This window comes from Kogia breviceps, chromosome X (genome assembly GCF_026419965.1).
Source record: "Kogia breviceps isolate mKogBre1 chromosome X, mKogBre1 haplotype 1, whole genome shotgun sequence".
NCBI classification, from domain to species: Eukaryota; Metazoa; Chordata; class Mammalia; order Artiodactyla; family Physeteridae; genus Kogia; species Kogia breviceps.
Window position 1 is genome coordinate 41927535 of NC_081330.1, and position 17406 is coordinate 41944940.

The 17406-nt window shown below is 36.6% G+C and overlaps 1 long non-coding RNA gene across 1 annotated transcript in view; it reads right to left on the bottom strand.

Annotated features, from left to right (window-relative positions):
- The window catches only part of LOC131748069 (uncharacterized), a 75428-nt gene that overhangs the window by 23773 nt on the left and 34249 nt on the right, over window positions 1-17406 (bottom strand). Inside the window, exon 8 of the long non-coding RNA XR_010838713.1 lies at window positions 3104-3252. This is a non-coding gene — a long non-coding RNA (uncharacterized lncRNA). The remainder of the gene's footprint in view (window positions 1-3103; window positions 3253-17406) is intronic.

The window sequence follows — 17406 nt, forward strand, 5'->3', positions numbered from 1 at the left end:
TATACACCAATATAAAATAAAAAGTTAAAAAAATACATCCCCAAAATAAAATAATTAAACCTTTATAATAAATTCATTCAATTTTAGCCAGCTTGACCATACAAAGTAAATTTCTCTTTCTCTCTCCTCTACTTTCTATATCCATTTAGTGTGTCCTGTATTCTCCTGTTTCTCATTCTGAAACAATAAGTCATTCTACTGTAGGACAAAATTACCTTTTCCTTTACCAAAAATGCATCTCCATACCTCACACCTTTTCTTATCCCCAAAGATCCTACTTTTCTTACATACAGAGATGAAATAATTTCCCATAGTAATTTTAGCAGTTTTAATTATATGTATTAATTAGAATTCTTAATGTTTACAAACCGTAAACTATAGTGAAAACTAGGAAGTAAGCAATTGTGAACTGTCTGTTCCATACCAACATTTTGTAGATTGGCAAATTTATGAATACATTTGAAAATTTTTTTAAGTATGTGCTTCCTCATAGTACAAACATTCAATGTGGCATCAGACATTTTTGCTAAGAAGACCAAATATCTTTTGTTCCTTTTAAATAATGGGACAAAAGTAGGTAAACCTAGACGTATGTTTAGCAATTAATGTTTCAGTGTATTATTTTGAAATGATCTAGATATTCGAAGAATATCCATAATTTAACTCAGCAAAATTCTAAGGTTGGAAGTTACTAAAAGTTACTAATTTGGGAAACTTTTTAAGGAGACATTATAAAACATAATTACTTCACAACCACAGAGCCCACGTACTCTGGAGCCCATGCACCACAACTAGAGAGTCTGTGCGCCCCATCTACTGAGCCCACGTGCTCTGGAGTCAACACACCACAACTAGAGAGAAACTCGCGTGCTGCAATGAAGAGCCTCCGCGCCACAATGAAAGAACCCACGTGACACAACTACGACCTGGCACAGCCAAAAATAAATTAAATAAATATTTTTTTAAAAATAATTACTGTTTGAAAGTTCTTTTACACACTTTTATCCTATGTACATTTACTTAATTCACTTGCTCTTAACAATTATGTTGAGATCACTCATGAAATTTTAACAAGACATTAAGCAGCTAGCCATAAACTTGTTATTTCTCTTGCTGACAAATATTGTAAGAGATAACATGAACTTATGACTAGTACATCTAGGTAGAACAAAAGTTGTATCTGCATTATATTTAATGTTGATAACTCTGAAGATATGTCTGTCTTAATTAATCCAACAAACAAACTAGTTTTTATTTACTTTAGATTATCTCAGATCATGTGAACTTGAAAAACATTTGTGTTAGTTTCTATTTTATTTCTGAGAGTTTAGTGATACTTAACTTATATAAGCACTTATTTTTCTTTAAGCCAATCAAATAGAGATCTTTTACAAATCTTTTACAATTTGGAGGTAGAGAAGTATCACACATCTCTAACATACACATAGACATACAGACAAATAAAGATAAAGCTTTCATTTTTAAATTTAGCAATGATATAGGTACAATAGTTTAAAACTCACTAATATATAATAGAACACTTGAATTCAAACTGTGTTTCTGGCAGATGGAAAAGTTAAGGTTATCTGCTCAGATCGCTAAAGCTTTTTACCACTATTTGTACAGAAGACTTTTAAGATTTTTTTCATTTGTCTAGTTTCCAAATAGCTCCTTTTTTATTTCTTTAACTTCTGAAAAGAATCACCTCCCTGAAGTTTGCATTTAAAAGAGATGCTCTCAGGTCCTAGAGAAGACAGAGTTGAAAGTCTACATCTCAAAGGCACTGAGAAAAGATGTAAATTTTCTCTAAGAATGCGCTTTGGTTCATATTTGCCTATTATCAAAGGCCTAGGATAATTATTGTTTAAATTTTCCTTCTTTTTCTTTGTCATTTGTTTCTATGTATTTTTTAAATTTCCTCTTTGATTTCTTCAGTGACCTCTTATTTAGTAGCATACTGTTTAGCCTCCATGTGTTTGTGTTTTTTATATATTTTTTCCCTGTAATTGATTTCTACTCTCATAGCATTGTGGTCAGAATAGATGCTTGACATGATTTCAATTTTCTTAAATTTTCCAACGCTTGATCCGTGACCCAAGATGTGATCTATCCTGGAGAATGTTCCGTGTGTACTTGAGAAAAAAATGTATTCTGCTGATTGTGGGTGGAATGTCCTATAAATATCAATTAAATCTATCTGGTCTACTGTGTCATTTAAAGCTTGTGTTTCCTTATTTATTTTCTGTCTGGATGATCTGTCCGTTGGTGTAAGTGGGGTGTTAAAGTCCCCCACTATTATTGTGTTATGGTCGACTTCTTCTTTTATGGCTGTTAGCATTTGCCTTATGTATCAAGGTGCTCCTATGTTGGGTGCATAAATATTTACAATTGCTATGTCTTCTTCTTGGATCGATCCCTTGATTACGTAGTGTCCTTCCTTATCTCTTGTAACAGTCTTTATTTTAAAGTCTATTTTATCTGATATGAGTATTGCTACTCCAGCGTTCTTTTGATTTCCATTTGCATGGTATTTATTTTTTCCATCCCCTCACTTTCAGTCTGTATGTGTCCCTAGGTCTGAAGTGGGTCTCTTGTAGACAACATATATACGAGTCTCATTTTTGTATCCATTCAGCTAGCCTGTGTCTTTTGGTTGGAGCATTTAATCCATTTACATTCAAGGTAATTATTGATATGCCCCCTAAGAGTAGGCAACAGTCAGTAGGACACTAGCTGCAAATGGGGTGCAATCCACATTTCTGTCTGACTATATTCTTGGGGCCTACATCCTGATGTTCGAGCCACCTGCACACACAAGAAATGACAACCTATGTGCCTTGGGCAGTCAGAAAGCCAAGTTCTCAGAACATACAAGACAAAAAGGACAGTGATAGCTGTCCCTGGGAGGAAAAGGATCAATAGCCAACGGGTACCTAAAACCAAATTCACCAGTCACAATTCAAAGAATAAAATCTTACAAATGTTTTTTTTCTGCCAATTGGAATTTGGAAATGAAGAAACACTGTAAGATTTTAACCTTCCCCTCTTGACTGGACACTACAGACAGAGATCCAGGAGAGCTGACTTTGCTAAGAATTCTTACCCTTAGCCAGCTTCTGCCAGTTTTTCAGGATCCCATTTGTAGACTCCAGAGCAAGTGAGATGCCCCAGTGGAGACCTTCATGGTTGCCAAAGTGGTAGGAGAGGAAAAATAATTTCCCTTTACCCTTCAGAGTTCTTGGCTGAGACCCCCTGTTATAAAAGACATTAACAAGAGAAAAACAAATAAGTTTGTTAATATGTATACTTCATATACACATGGGAGATACCCAGGGAAACTGAATAACTCCTTGAGATGGCCCATGACACCACCTTAAAAACAATCTTCAGCCAAAGGCAAAGAAAGATGTTGGGGGTGGGAGGAGAGGCCAGTTATCCGAGGTTACCATGAAAAGCAAGGTTAACAAGGGTAAGATTTGTTATGCAGATTAAAGTTGGTGCCTTCTCCATTGTCGAGAGTTTCATGTGATATCAAGTCCTCCTTCAGAGGGAAGAACAGAGAGGGAGACACTTACTAGTGGAGATTTCCGTTATAAATGTAAATGTTCCTTACAAAAGGGTAACTTCTACTCTGTTTTTAGAGATTTTCTTGTGTCTGCTCTTTCTTACTATAATCAGCTCAGAATATTCCTTACACTACAGAAGCATATTTTGGGTGGCATGTTCTGCTACCCTTCACAGCAATGGATAGTACAAATATAAATGGAGTATTCATGGAAAGAACAATATATACACCAAGTACCATTTGAAGACACATTAGCTAACAAAATACATGAAAACATGAAGAGCTGTTATTTTCAATGAAAAAAAGGCAAGTTGCAGAATATGAATAATGGGATTCTATACTGAAAAAGAAAATATGTATGAATAAATATTTTTGTGTATCTCTGATTATGATAATGTTTCACCTACAGACAAATACATCTGGAGAAAATGCACCAATCTATTGAGAGTGGACACCTTTGGGTCAGAGGACAGGTATCAAGCAGAAGGGAGAGTCAGGGTAATTTCATATTATAAATATACATTTCTGTATTGTTTGAAAATTGTAAACAGGAAAATTTATTAAGAGAAAAATTTGAAAATAGAAAATACTTTTTACAGATAAATAAGTTATTTGAGATTTTAGTGTTTTGGAAATATATTCAAAGAGTACCCATTTATGGAGGAAAGAAGCTGAGTACAACTTTTGATAATGCATTTGTATGTGTAAGTGTGTCTCAGTTTGGGTTTATGTGGCTGAAACCTGATTGTTAATCTGTGTGCTTCTGTGCCTCAAGTTCTATCACCCTAAATATTCATGGGCTCTGGAGCCATGCTATTTGGGTTCAAATCCATGATGTGACGCTTTCTAAGTATGCTAGCTTAGGCAAAGTACTTAACCTCCCAGTTCTTTACTATCTTCATCTGTAAAATAAGGATGAAAAATGTCACACTGCAATTCTGAGAATAAATGTTACTTGACCCAAAACAAATGTTGGCTAATTTTAATACTTTCATGTTTTATGGGCCATTAGTATTCTTGTAAGCACTGAAATTATGATGCTAATGGATGTTTACTGACATTGAATGACATTCAATTTGTGTTGCTAGTGAAGAAAGACAGGGTATAACACTGTAAGAAAATTTTATTTTAGACAGAAGTATGACTAAACTTTCAGAGGAAAAGGAACAGGATGGTAAATATCTGGGTAAATATAATAGACTGTTCTTCTTTTTTTGAGTTCTGTTAAAAGATAAACTGAGGCATATTAAAATATTTACAAATTTAATTGAACAAAGATTGATTCTAATTGAGCACCAAATGGGAAGTGAATAGGAGTGCTCCACTGACAGGCGCCAGGAGAATGACTTACTTAGGGAAGGTACAGAAGCAAAGAAAAGAAATTATTTGGCTGGCAACAGCTTAAAGCTCACTTGGCTGTTTGTGGTTGGTTGCCCTAAGTTTTTGATTTTGTAACATTGAGGCATTTACAGGCTTAGATTTTGGTTTCCTTACATAGGCCACCATGGCATTAAGGCCACCTCTAATGGCCCCGTTGTTTAATTACTTTAACAATTCCACCTTTTGGTATTAGTGTCACTGTCAGTCACCATCAAAACTGTTCCCATCTCACCATGAAAACTTGTAGATTATGATAGCAGGTCCATAGAAGAATTACTTTTGCTATTTATCTCATTGTTCATCTTGTTCCTGTTTCTTCAAGCACAGTGAGACCATCTGATGGCTGTGAACATGCATTTAAGACCTTTGAGAGAACACAGAGCACCAGGGAGACTACAATGGTGACTATCAGGAGGATAATACCAAGAGAGTAATGTATACTCTTTAGCTAGGGCCCCCATGAACCAAACCAGTTGGCATCAAATAAATCAAAGAATGTACCTGAAAAGGCATCAACTTGTTTTAGCTAAGTGTCTTGTTTGTTAATTCCTTGTATTGGCTACAATACCAGAGGTGTTTATCCAGGTACCACAATAGGTATTTGTTATGGCACAGACTGCTCCTTGTTCAGCCAATAAGTAATCTAAAGGAAATCTCTTATCTAAAGCCATCTTAGCAAGAAAAGTCTAGGGACTCTGTTGTATAACTATGGCCTTTTTTTGTATTCAGCAATAGTTGCCAGAGTTAAGAGGCATTGTCTTCTCATGCATTAACAGAGAGAAAAAGCAAGCACCAAAAAGGCAAAAGGAATAAAAGTTTCATATTGGAGATGAGGATCTTGATCTGTGATCTTGGGAGAGCTGTCCACCTCTAGATGCCTCAAGATGCTGAGGAACCTCCCTAGTCAATTTTAAGTTTAGATCTCCAGCTCATATGCAGTTTCAAGAGTCTGGAAGTGATTCTTGAAACTTGATTCTTGAATCTTGGGTCAAGATTCAATTGCCTGCAGTTTGGCTGCTATCTGGATAGTGAGGGGGACATGGTATGGTCCCTTTCAAGGAGGTTGAAAGGAAGTCTTTGTTCTTATTGATTTCAGATCAGAAGGGTGGGAGAAAATTGGAAGTGTTAGTTTGGAGAGTTGTAGCCAGTATCTGAGGAAACTGGAAGAATTCAGGATCCAGTCCAATTTACAGGTAGATAACAAAACCTCAGAGATAATGAACATGAATAGAACCTGATATCCACAAGGATGTCTTATACTTTTTTACTAAACATCTTCTTCTCTCTACAACCACTCTCTCACTTCTATTAAAGATAACCACAGTAAGACCAACTTGTTTGCAAAATAGGTCTAGTCTCATTAAACTCAGCCTGATGTTTACATAATTAGCAAGAGTAGTGACTGACCACAGAGGCTATTTTAAATATTTCTTTGCTGGAACTTTTCATAAGGAATCTCAATTGGACATTTAAAAGCCTCTGGAGGCTAAGAAGCCAAGCCTAAGACTTGCCATCAAACTTTGCCTACAATACCTATAGATCTGGGTTAATTCCATTCTTATTGAAGTCTCTTCAATTTCTTGAGGTTTCTGGGCCTGCAGGAAGAGACCTTCCTTAATTACCTGGGAAAGCTGCTGGGAACCCAGCAAGCAAGGTAACAGGCTGGTTTTCCAAGAGGCTTTACTGGCTCCATAAAGTCAGCCTCAGTTCCTTAAAGTTGTGTGGTCTATATTCTATGCATATTCTGAAATATGATATTCTGTCAAAGCCATAATATAAACAATGTTTCAAATTGTATTCTAAAAACAACTTTACTGAATTTATACAAATAACTAAATTGCCATGAAAATAAGAACACTCAAAAAATTTCCCAATTCTGGAGGGATCAGATACGGGGAGAAATGAAATGTTTCAATTCTGTTTACAAAGGTATACTTTATCAAATTGCTATATACCATAGACAGCTTAAAAGAAAAAAGTTTCTTTAAACCTGTATAAAAACATTAAAGAACCAGCAATGCTTCACATAAAAAAGTCATAAAAATCATACTCATCCCCATCAGTTCATTCAATCCATGTTATTAATTCTTGTTCTACTTGAATCTAGTTTTTCCATTAGAGCTCTGGAAATTCTTACCCAGTCAGTAGTAGGTTCTTAAAGTTTTCAGAAACCTGTATTCTATAGTACTTTTCAGAGTTTTTTCCATGAATTTCTCTGAAGATGAATCACTTTTGCAAAAGCATCAGAGTAAAATAACAACTGTCTGTAAATCACAAAAAAAGTTTTAAATGCCCATGATTAAATATCTGATGAGAGTTTATTATAATGAAATTGACTATGAAATTGGGTTATTTATGTGACATAAAACATATCAAGATAATAACCAGAATTATGACTGATAACCTTATACCAGGACATATTAGATTTCTAGGACTTTCATATAATTTCTGGAACACATATTAAAAACATATATCCATACAAATATAACCTAAGAAGGTTTAGTATCACTTATTTGACAGTGCTTCCCATTTATTTCACCATATCCAATACACCTAATTATTTTAACATCTTACCAGGTGAGAGACAAATCCTTTGAGATTTTCCAGAAGCCCTCTGGGAAATCTCAAAGTTAATTTAAGGTTAAAAGATTCAATTCATAATTTGGTTTTGGGAAGTTGTCAAAAATGTCAAAATGTTTAAGCATTTGATTAAATAGGATCATAGATCATTATGAAATAATTAATTATTTATTTAACCAAAGTGACAATAGAAGAAGGCAAATACAGAAGGTGACATAGTTGTGCAGAAAACTTAACACTTTTAATATTGATAAGACTCAGTATTCCCAAGTAACCAAAGACCTGATAAAGACAACAAGAAGCACAGGAAATCATTTTGGTATGACATAGGCATATGTCATAGTCTGACCAGGAAGACTACCAAAAGGTAAAGAAAAACCTTTCCCAACAGCTTATCAAGATAAGACCAATAGTCCAAGAAAATGTGTTTTTTTAACAGAGAGAAAACCAAATTCTGATTTTACACCAATGCGCTTTTGAAATTAAGACTCATTCTTTAAAAACAAAAATAAATTTATTCCAATTTAGCAAGCTTGACCACACATACAATTCTTTTCTCAAGATTCCTTTTCCACAAACCTTCTATACATTCAGGTTTTGTCCTATATTTTCTCTTCTCTTTCATTCTGGAACAACCAGCCAGTCTACTTTAGGACAAAATTACTTTCCTTTTCCCTCAGGAAAAAAACATGTCCTTCATACCTTTCCTTATTCAAAAAACACATTCTAATATCCTTACCCACTTTTCATACACAGTTGTTTTCTTTTGCCCTTATTACTTTGAAAGTTTTAATTACATACACTGATAAGAATTCTTAACCCTTAGAATTCTTAATTTCTAGTGAAAACCAAGAAGTAATCGTGGACTGCCTGTTACATTACCATTCTGTGGATTAGCAAATCTATAGATATATTTCACAATTTCTAGAAGTATATTCTTCCTCATAGTAATTTTTTTAATTTGCCATAAAATATGTTGACTAATTGACCCAAATATCTTTAGTTCCTCTGTAATAAAAAGTAGATAAGCCTCTGTTCAGTAACCAATGTTTCAGTATATTATCTTATATGGAAATGATCTAGATATTCAATGAATATTCATCATTTAACTTAATTTAGTTAGTTTAAGGTTTCAAGTTACCAAAAAGATTTTGGAGACTATTTTTAAGTAGATATACCATAAAGCATAGTTATTATTGAAATGTTCATTTGTAAACTTTTATCTTACTTACATCTATTTAATTTACTTATTCTTAACAGTTATGTTTAGATTACTCATGAAAATTTCATGAGGCATTAAACAGCTAACCATCATCTAGTTAAAAAACAAAATTCAACTGAGTATATTTTAAAGATCTTATTGGCTTTATTCAATGATTTATGAATTGGGCAGCATCCAATCTATCAGATAGAAAGTAGCTCTGAAGAGCTGTAGAAAATGACTTATACATGGAAGAGAGTAGGAATAAGGAGGTTATATAGGCAACAAAGTAGATTGGTTATTGCCAGATTACTTTTCTTCAGAGGACAGAAGAGATCTATTAGGCAGATTACCAAACAAGTGCTGATCAGGCAATTCCTGATTGACTGGTATAAGGTTCCATTTCTGGGAAAGCCAAAACAGTAATGAAGTCTTGGTTTGGCGGGGATTGCCATAAGTGACTCCATTTTGGACCTGTTGTCATGTTTTAAAGAATCTTAATTTATTTTTCTTGCCAACAAATTCTGTAACATATAACTTGAACTTATGACTACTATACCCAGATAAAATGAAAGTTGTATACCTGTATTATATTTAATAATGATAACTCTGATCTGTTTATTTTAATTAAACCAACAAATTTAGCTTTGTATTTACTAAATATTAACCTAGATCACTTCAATTTGAAAAATATTTCAGTTAGTTTCTATACTTCTGAAAAAAGTACATTTAATTTATATAAGCACTCTTTTTGTTTGTTTTTGTTGTTTTAGTATTTGTTTACTTATTTATTTACTTTTGGCTGCATTGGGTCTTCATTGCTGTATGCAGGCTTTCTCTAGTTGCAGCGAGCAGGGGCTACTCTTCATTGCGGTGCATGGGTTTTTCATTGCAGTGGCTTCTCTTGTTATGAAGCACATACTCTAGGTGTGCAGGCTTTACTAGTTGTGGCACGGGGGCTCAGTAGTTGTGGTTTATGGGTTCTAGAGCACAGGCTCACTAGTTGTGGCACATGGGTTTAGTTACTCTGCGGTGTGTGGGATCTTCCTGGACATGGGCTCTAACCCATGTTGCCTGCTTTGGCAGGCAGATTCTTAAGCACTGTGCCACCAGGGAAGTCCCTATTTTAGTATTAAAAAATTTTTTTTATTCAGTCTTTTGAGATCTTCGTGTTTTATAACATATTTTTATTTTTTTAAATATATTTCCATTTCTACTTTCCTCTTCTGTTGTTCAGGTTTTTTCCCTTTTCATTTTATTTTATTTTTTTTAAATCAGTTTTATCAGATTGTTCTGTTTCCTTGCTTTATTCTTCACTTGGCACACTGCTATGGTTTCAGTTTTAGGTTGTGTGTTTTTCTGAGTTCTGATTCAAATTGTTTGATTTCGTTTGGGGGTTCTGTTTGTCTGGTGGTTCTCTCGCTTTTTGTTTTATTTGGTTCTGTTTTTGTTTATTTTGCATGTGTGTGTTACCTTGTTTCTCTTTTTTGTTTGAATTTGTTTTTACCATTTCTCTGGGGTTTTGTTTGTCTTTTTTTGTTCTTTAATATACATATATTATTTTTTATATTTCTATTTCTATATTGCTTTTCTATTGTTCTGTCTGGTTTTCCCTTTATCTTTTTTAATTTTTAAAAATCATTTTTGTCAATTTGTTTTTTCTTTGCTTCACCTATCACTTGGTACTCTGCTTTGGTTTCATTTTTGGTTTTGTGGGGTTTTTTTAACTTTTCTTTTTAATTGTTTGATTTTGTTCTTCAGTTCTTTTGTTTGTGTGGTTGTTCTCTTGTGTTTTTTTAAATTTGGTTCTGTTTTTGTTTCTTTTGTGTTTGTGTGTATTTCCTTGTTTCTGTTTTGTCTGTTTGATTCTACTTTTTACCATTTGTCTGGGGTTTTGTTACTCTTTTTTTTTAATCCCCTTTACTGCCAGGACAAGCAACTTGCGGGGTCTTGGTTCCTTGACCAGAAGTTGGGCCTGAGGCTCTGGGGTGGGAGCACCAAGTCCAGGATGCTGGAAACCTAGAGAATTTCTGGCCCCAGGGAAGATTAATCACTGAGGGCTCTCATGGAGGCCTCTCTCTGAATCCAAGACCCAGCTCCACCCAACTGCCTGCAGCTACCAGCACTGGACACCTCACACTAAACAACAAGAGAGACAGGAACACAAACCCACCCATCAGCACACACACTACCTAAAGTCATATTAAGCTCACAGACACCCCAAAATGCACCACCTGACACGGGCCCTGCTCATCAGAGGGAAAAGACTTAGCTCCACCCCCCAGAACACAGGCACCAGACCCTCCCATCAGGAAGCCTACACAACACACTGGGCTAACCCCACCACCAGGGGCAGAGAATAGAACCAAGAGGAACTACAACTCGGCAGGCTAGGGAAAGGAGAACTCAAATACTGTAAATTAGGCAACAAAATAAGGCAGAGAAATATCTTGCAGACATAGGAACAAGATAAAAGCCCACAAAACCAAATAAATAAAGAGGAAATAGGCAATCTATCTCAAAAAGAATTTAGAATAATGATAGTAAAGATGATCCAAAATCTCAGAAATAGAATAGAGAAAATACAACAAACGTTTAACAAGGAACTAGAAGAACTAAAGAGCAAACAAATAGTAATGAACAACACAATAAATGAAAACAAATAATCTAGAAGGAATCAATAGCAGAATAACTGAGGCAGAAGAACGGAGAAGTGAGCTAAAAGATAGAATGGTGGAAATAACTGCCACAGAGCAGAATAAAGAAAAAAGAATGAAAAGAATGGACGACAGTCTACAGACCTCTGGGACAACATAAGTGCACCGACAGTAGCATTATAGGCATCCCAGGAGGATAAGAAAAAAAGAAAGGGTCTGAGAAAATATTTGAAGAGAATATAGTCAAAAACTTCCCAACATGAGAAAGGAAATACTCAATCAAGTCCAGGAAGCGCAGGGAGTCCCATACAGGATAAACCCAAGGAGAAACACACCAAGACACATATTAATCAAACTGACAAACATTAAACACAAAGAAAAACTATTAAAAGCAGCAAGGGAAAAGCAACAAATAACATACACGGGAATTCACATGAGGTTAACAGCTGATCTTTCAGCAGAAACTTTGCAGGCCGGAAGGGAGTGGCAGGACATATTTAAAGTGATTAAAGGGAAAAACCTACAACCAAGATTACTCTAACCAGCAAGGATCTCATTCAGATTTGACGGAGAAATTAAAAGCTTTAGAGACAATCAAAAGTTAAGAGAATTTAGCACCACAAAACAGCTTTACAACAAAAGCTAAAGGAACTTCTCTAGGCAGGAAACACAAGAGAAAGAAAAAACCTATAGAAACAAACACAAGGGGCTTCCCAAGTGGTGCAGTGGTTAAGAACCTGCCTGCCAATGCAGGGGACAGGGGATCAAGCCCTGGTCTGGGAAGATCCCACATGCTGTGGAGCAACTAAGCCCGTGCACCACAACTATGGAGCCTGCACTCTAGAGTCGGCGAGCCACAACTACTGAGCCAATGCGACACAATTACTGAAGCCCAAGCGCGGCTAGAGCCCATGCTCCAGAACAAGAAAAGCCACCCCAATGACAATGCTGCGCACCACAAAGAAGGGGGACCCTCCCCACAACTACAGAAAGCCCATGTGCAGCAACAAAGACCCAACACAGCCCAAAATAAATAAATTTAATAAATTAAAAAAACACAAACCCAAAACAATTAAGAAAATGGTAATAGGAACATACATATCAATAATTACCTTAAATATAAATGCATTAAATGTTCCAACCAAAAGACACAGACTAGCTGAATGGATACAAAAACAAGACCCATATATATGCTATCTAAAAAAGACCACTTCAGATGTAGGGACTCATACAGACTGAAAGTGAGGGGATGGAAAAAGATATTCCATGCAAATGGAAATCAACAGAAAGCTGGAGGAGGAACACACATATCAGACAAAATAGACTTTAAAATAAAGGCTATTACAAGAGATAAGGAAGAACACTATATAATGATCAAGGGATAAATCCAAGAAGAAGATATAACAATTGTAAATATCTATATACCCAACATAGGAGCACCTCAATACATAAGGCAAATGCTAACAGCCATAAAAGGGGATATCAACAGTAACACAATAATAGTAGGGGACCTTAACACCCCACTTACACCAACGGAAAGGTCATCCAAACAGAAAATAAATAAGAATGCAAAAGCTTTAAGTGACAATTAGACCAAATGGACTTAATCAATATTTACAGTACATTCCATCCAAAATCAACAGAATACACTTTCTTCTCAAGTGCAAATGGAACTTTCTCCAGGATAGATCACACCTTGAGTCACAAATCAAGCCTTGGAAAAGTTAAGAAAATTGAAATCATATCAAGCATCTTTTCCAACCACAACACTATGAGACTAGATATCAATTACAGGAAAAAAACTGTAAAAAATACAAACACATAGAAGCCAAATAATATGCTACTAAATAACTAAGAGATCACTTAAGAAATCAAAGAGGAAGTCAAAAAATACCTAGAAACAAATGACAATGAAAACACGATGACCCAAAACCTATGGGATGCAGCAAAAACAGTTCTAAGAGGGAAGTTTATAGCAATATAATACTACCTCAAGAAAGAAGAAACATCTCAAATAAACAACCTAACCTTATACCTACAGCAAATAGAGAAAGAAGAAGAACAACAACAACAAAAAAACAAATTTAGCAGAAGGAAAGAAATCATAAAGATCAGATCAGAAATAAATGAAAAACAAATGAAGAAAACAATAGCAAAAATCAATAAAACTAAAGTCTGGTTCTTTGAGAAGATAAACGAAATTGATAAACCATTAGCCAGAGTTATCAGGAGAAAAAGGGCAGAAGACTCAAATCAACAGAATTAGAAATGTAAAAGGAGAAGTAACAACTGACACTGCAGAAGTACAAAGGATCATGAGGGACTACTACAAGCAATTATATGCCAATAAAATGGACAACCTGGAAGAAATGCGCAAATTCTTAGAAAAGCACAACCCTCCAAGACTGAACCAGGAAGAAATAGAAACTATGAACAGACCAATCACAAGCACTGAAATTGAGACTGTGCTTAAATATTTTCCAACAATCAAAAGCCCAGGGCCAGATGGATTCACAGGTGAATTATATCAAACATTTAGAGATGAGCTAACACCTATCCTTCTCAAACTCTTCCAAAAGATAGCAGAGGGAGGAACACTCTCAAACTAATTCGAAGAGGCCACAATCACCCTGACACCAAAACCAGACAAAGATGTCACAGAAAAAAGAAGACTACAGGCCAATATCACTGATGAACATAGATGCAAAAATCATCAACAAAATACTAGCAAACAAAATCCAACAGCACATTAACAGGATCATGCACCATGATCAAATGGTGTTTATCCCAGGAATGCAAGGATTCTTCAATATACGCAAATCAATGAACGTGATACACCATATCAACAAACTGAAGGATAAAAACCATATGATGATCTCAATAGATGCAAAGAAGCTTTTGACAAAATTCAACACCAACTTATGATAAAAACTCTCCAGAAAGTGGGCATAGAGGAAACCTATCTCAATATTAAAAAGCCATATACGATAAACCCACAGCAAAATTCATTCTAAATGGTGAAAAACTGAAAGCATTTCCAGTAAGATCAGGAAGAAGGCAAGTGTGCCCACTCTCACCACTATTTTTCAACATAGTTTTGGAAGTTTTATCCACAGCAATCAGAGAAGAAAAAGAAATAAAAGGAATACAAATTGGAAAAGAAGAAGTAAAACTGTCACTGTTTGCAGATGACATGCTACTATACATAGAAAATCCTAAAGATGCCACCAGAAAACTACTATAGCTAATCAATGAATTTGGTAAAGTAGCAGGATACAAAAGTAATGCACAGAAATCTCTTGCATTCCTTTACACTAACAAAGAAAAATCTGAAAGAGAAATTAAGGAAACATTCTCATTTACCATTGCAACAAAAAGAATAAAATACCTAGGAATAAACCTACCTAAGGAGGCAAAAGACCTGTACACAGAAAACTTAACATACTGATGAAAAAAATTAAAGATGACACAAACAGATGAAGAGGTATACCATGTGCTTGGATTGGAAGAATCAATACTGTGAAAATGACTATACTACCCAAAGCAATCTACAGATTCAATGTGATCCCTATCAAATTACCAATGACATTTTTCACAGAACTAGAATAAGAAGTTTTACAATTTGTTTGGAAACAGAAAAGACCCCGAATAGCCAAAGCAATCTTGAGAAAGATAAACAGAGCTGAAGGAATCGGGCACCCTGACTTCAGACTATACTACAAAGTTACAGTAATCAAGACAATATGGTACTGGCACAAAAACAGAAATACAGATCAAAAGAACAGGACAGAAAGCCCAGAGATAAACCCACACAGTATGGTCACCTTATCTTTGACAAAGGAGGTAAGAACATACAATGGAGAAAAGACAGCCTCTTCAGTAAGTGGTGCTGGGAAATCTGGACAGCTACATGTAAAAGAATGAAATTAGAACACTCCCTAACACGATACACAAAAATAAACTCAGGGTTGGAAGCTGGGAGAGGACTGGGGTTGGCTGCATGAACACAGCCTGAAGGGGTTAGTGCACCACGGCTAGCTGGGAGGGAGTACAGGAGAAATCTGGAGCTGCCAAAGAGGCAAGAGACCTTTTCTTCCCTCTTTGCTTCCTGGGGCGTGAGGAGAGGGGATTAAGCACACCGCTTAAAGGAGCTCCAGAGACGGGCGTGAGCTGCAGCTGTCAGCGCAGACTCCAGAGATGGGCGTGGGATGCTAAGGCTGCCACTGCTGCTGCCACCAAGAGGCCTGTGTGTGAGCACAGGTCACTCTCCACACCTCCCCTCCTGGGAGGTGCAGCCCGCCACTGCCAGGGTCCAGGGATGCAGGGATAGCTTTCCCGGGAGAACGCGCAGCATGCCTCGGGCCAGTGCAGCATCACGCCGGCCTCTGCTGCCGTGAGCTCGCCATGCATCCATGCACCTCTCTCCCCCTGGCCTGAGCCAGAGCCCCCGAATCAGCTGCTCCTTTAACCCTGTCCTGTCTGAGCGAAGAGAAGACGTCCTCAGACGACCTATGTGCAGAGGTGGGGCCAAGTCCAAAGCTGAACCCCAGGAGCTGTGCAAACAAAGAGGAGAGGGGGAGGTCTCTCCCAGCAGCCTCAGATGCAGCAGATTAAAGCTCTACAATCAACTTGAAGTGCCTTGCATCTGTGGAATACCTGAATAGACAGCGAATCATCCCAAGTTGAGGAGGTGGACTTTGGGAACAAGATATATTATTATTTTCCCCTTTTTCTCTTTTTGTGAGTGTGTATGTGTGTGCTGCTGTGTGAGATTTTGTCTGTATAGCTTTGCTTTCACCATTTTTCCTAGGGTTCTGACTGAACCGGGTGTTTTTTAATCAAATTTTTCTTCTTAATAATTATTTTTTTAATAACTTTATTTTATGCTACTTTATTTTCTTTTCTTTCTTCCTTTCGTTCATACTTCCTTTCTTCCCTCCTTTCTTCCTCTTTCATCCTGTCTTCCTTCCTGTCTTCCTCCCTGTCTTCCTCCCTTCCTCCCTCCCTTTATTCCTTCCTTCTATTCTTGCTTTCTTCCTTCCTTCATTTCTCCCTTCCTTTCTTCCTACCTTCCTTTCTTCCTTCCTTCCTTTCTCCCTGCCTTTCTTCCTTCCTTCCTTTCTTTCCTTTCTATTTTATCTCCCTTTTATTCTGAGCCGGGTGGATTAAAGGCTCTTGGTGCTCCAGCCAGGCATCAGGGCTGTGTCTCTGAGGTGGGAGAACCAACTTCAGGACACTGGTCCACAAGAGAACTCCCAGCTCCATGTAATATCAAACGGCATAAATCTCCCAGAGATATCCATCTCAATAGCAAGACCCAGCTTCACTCAACGACCAGCAAGCTACAGTGCTGGACACCCTAAGCCCAACAACTAGCAAGACAGGACTACAGCCCCATCCATTAGCAGAGAGGCAGCCTAAAATCATAATAAGGCTACAGACATCCCAAAACTCACCACCAGACGTGGGCCTGCCCACCAAAAAGACAAGTTCCAGCTTCATCCACCAGACCACAGGCACTAGTTCCCCCAACCAAGAAACCTACTCAACCTACTGAACCAACTTTAGCCACTGTGGACAGCCACCAAAAACAATAGGAAGTATGAACATGCAGCCTGCAAAAAGGAGACCCCAAACACAGTAAGCAAAATGAAAACACAGAAAAACATAGAGCAGATGAAGGAGCAAGGTAACAAATGAAGAGGAAATAGGCAGTGTACCTCAAAAAGAATTCAGAATAATGATAGTAAAGATGATCCAAAATCTTGGACATAGAATAGACAAAATGCAAGAAACATTTTAAAAGGAGCTAGAAGAAATAAAGAGAAAGCAAGCAACAATGAGCAACACAATAAATGAAATGAAAAATACTCTAGATAGGATCAATAGCAGAATAACTGAGGCAGAAGGACAGATAAGTGACCAGGAAGATAAAATAGTGGAAAAAACTACTGCAGAGCAGAATAAAGAAAAAAGAATGAAAAGAACTGAGCACAGTCTCAGAGACCTCTGGGACAACATTA